Source organism: Arachis duranensis, chromosome 2, assembly GCF_000817695.3.
Source record: "Arachis duranensis cultivar V14167 chromosome 2, aradu.V14167.gnm2.J7QH, whole genome shotgun sequence".
Classification (NCBI taxonomy): Eukaryota; Viridiplantae; Streptophyta; class Magnoliopsida; order Fabales; family Fabaceae; genus Arachis; species Arachis duranensis.
Genome location: NC_029773.3, coordinates 11,250,589 through 11,253,239, shown reverse-complemented (window position 1 = coordinate 11,253,239; position 2,651 = coordinate 11,250,589). Strand labels below are relative to the sequence as shown.

Here is a 2,651-nt window from a genome sequence, read left to right as displayed (position 1 = left end):
CTCAGAGCAAAATACAAATGTCGCAATGATTCAAACCTTTGAAAGGGGATATGCTCAGCTAGCTTCATGGTTCGTCGTTCTCGAGGGCTCTCGATCCCCTTGTTCACCAATGTTTGCTCTCTTGTCCTGTTTGAAGCGTCCCCGCGTGTTCAGTCTCGCTGCATCCCGCGAGTGCTGGAGGGCCGCCACGTGCTCGGCATCGATGAAACTGGCAGCGGTAAGACCGCCGCTTTCGCCCTCCCGATCCTCTACCGCCTGTCGGAGCACCCGTTCGGTGTGTTCGCGTTGGTGGTGACGCCCACTAGGGAGCTGGAGTTCCAGCTAGCAGAGCAGTTCCGCTTAACTGAGATAATTAGCAATTCCAAACAGCCATCTGAATGGCATCCAAAGAGCCACTGGTGATCTCTAACAAGGACGTGATGAGGAAATGGTCAAGGGACATGATTTTAACATTAAAATTGTTGGTTCTGAAATCACACGTGAGAATGATGGCTTGGCAATGAGTTCGCGTAATGTGCGCCTTTCTACGAAAGACAGGCAAAATCTATGATTTTATTTTATTCAGATATGTATATTTTAATTAGTTCATAGTAGTCATGGTATTTAATATGAAGCACTTGTTATGATAGTAATGATAATTGTAACGCTGAGCCTATAAAGTCTTTATAACTAAAACTAACAAAACTTTTTTTCCCGTTCCATCTGTTGCAGGCACTATCCATAAATAAATCTTTGTTAAAAGCTAAATCAGCAGCAGCAGATGGTCAGGTGCATTGTGAGAAGTTGAGAAACTTAGTGGTCCAATGTATTACTTACTAAGGCTGGTCGACAGATTGATTATGCTGAGGTGAGTTCTTGTGTTCAATTAATTTGGATTATTTAATGAGATCTCTCTATAGTTTAATTACATATTCAACTTCAAAAACATTCAGTCTCGGTTAATATATTATTAGATATTTACAAGTGATGTGCAATATGATTATTGCTAAAGATATCCAAGTTGTATAATTGGTCAGGGAAATTGGATTTGCTTTTATTGCTGTTGTCCTTATTCTTTCTATGGGTGGTCCTGGGAGTTCATTGGACGATTTAACATGATTATGGTTATAAATATTATTATAAATAACAATGTTGGACAAATTTTGAATATAAATAACTTTTTGAGACATTTCATACTTGGATTATATATTTCTCATATGCATGTAGTGGAACAAAATTGTCTTTGCGGTACACATATATAGAGGGAGTAACGCAAACTGAAAGAATACCTATGCAACTCAAAATGCTGTTTTTTATGCACCTATTTCAGTTAGCAGCAAGATCCATCATCAATTTTCTAGAGTCATGCCGTTGGTGTAATCACATTTCAACTTTTGGGATTTTGCCTTGCTGTTTTAAAATAGTCTATTATTTTCTGTATCTTCTAAAATAGAGACATTGGACACTGTTGCAAAAGTCTCTTTTGTTTTCTTTCGCTGTCCCTCACTACTACCAAATACTAAATAGGATACAAAAATTGTTTTTTTCTGGGGGTCTTCACTATCTCTGTCTCTGTCCATACATTGCCCAACCACTATCGTAATGCCAAAGTTTCTTTGGGGGTAGTGTACACTGTGGCTTCCAAACAATCAATTAAGAACATTGAAAAGACACTTTTGTCCCAAGAAATATAGAGAATAGTGAAAAGACATTGACTTAGATGCATGCTAACTAGATATATGCATCTTTTCTGCAGATTGTTGATAAAGAGAATTTGGAGAAAGTGGAATTTATCAATGGCAGCCCTGTTGTCTTGTGTGTTGTAGCATGGTTTGGGAAAGTGAGACTTATAGACAACATGGAAATTAACTTCAAAATAGATGTGAAAAATTGATATAGTTAAGGCACCGTTTGGTTGATGTCTGTGTATGCCAAAGACAGAGACACGGTGGGACGTGTTCTTTGTTTGGCACGTGAGACACAAATTAAAAAAGACACGGTGACACAGAGATACCCACAAAAAAACATGTATTTTGTGTCTTTTCAATTAGCTGAGACACTTATTTTTAAGTTGAGACACGGAAAATTTTTACCATTTTATCCCTTCAACCTAATTTTTTTTTCTTCAACCATTCTTCGTTTCCTCTCTCAGCCTCCATTGTTATTGCCCGATTTGGGTTTCAATGGCGTCGCTTCCATCCTCTCTTTGGCGGCACTGTTTGTCTTCTGTTTTCTCCTTGCAGGTGGCGTCACCGCAAATAAGAAAGTCTCTCTGCCTCACCCTTCGATCAGCATCAACAACGACTGTGTAACAATGAAGATGCTCTCCCCCATTCGTATTTTGTTCTTCTTCTCTTCATCTTCTTTTCATTCTTCTCCACTTCTTTCTTTTTTTTTTCATTTACTCTATTACCTTATTCTACTCTCATATTCAATTTGTATTTGTTTTAAAACTTTTTTAATAAAATATTTGAATGTTTGTATTATTCAATTAGAATGTTATTGAAGCATTTTTGTTTATTTTATGAATATTAAATTTCGGATTAAATTTTATTTGTGGTGTTCTTTGCCATGGATGAGGTGATAACTTATTCTGTATTTGGATTGATAGAGATTTGTGTTTGTTATGCTAATTTTTAGCAATTTTGGGTAAATTCTTTATGTTTATGAGG

At 37.0% G+C, this 2,651-nt stretch overlaps 1 pseudogene; it reads left to right on the top strand.

The window, feature by feature from the left end:
• The first annotated feature begins 228 nt into the window (after window positions 1–228).
• Window positions 229–2,304, top strand: LOC110277607 (pantoate--beta-alanine ligase-like; annotated as a pseudogene).
• The last annotated feature ends 347 nt before the right edge of the window (window positions 2,305–2,651 follow it).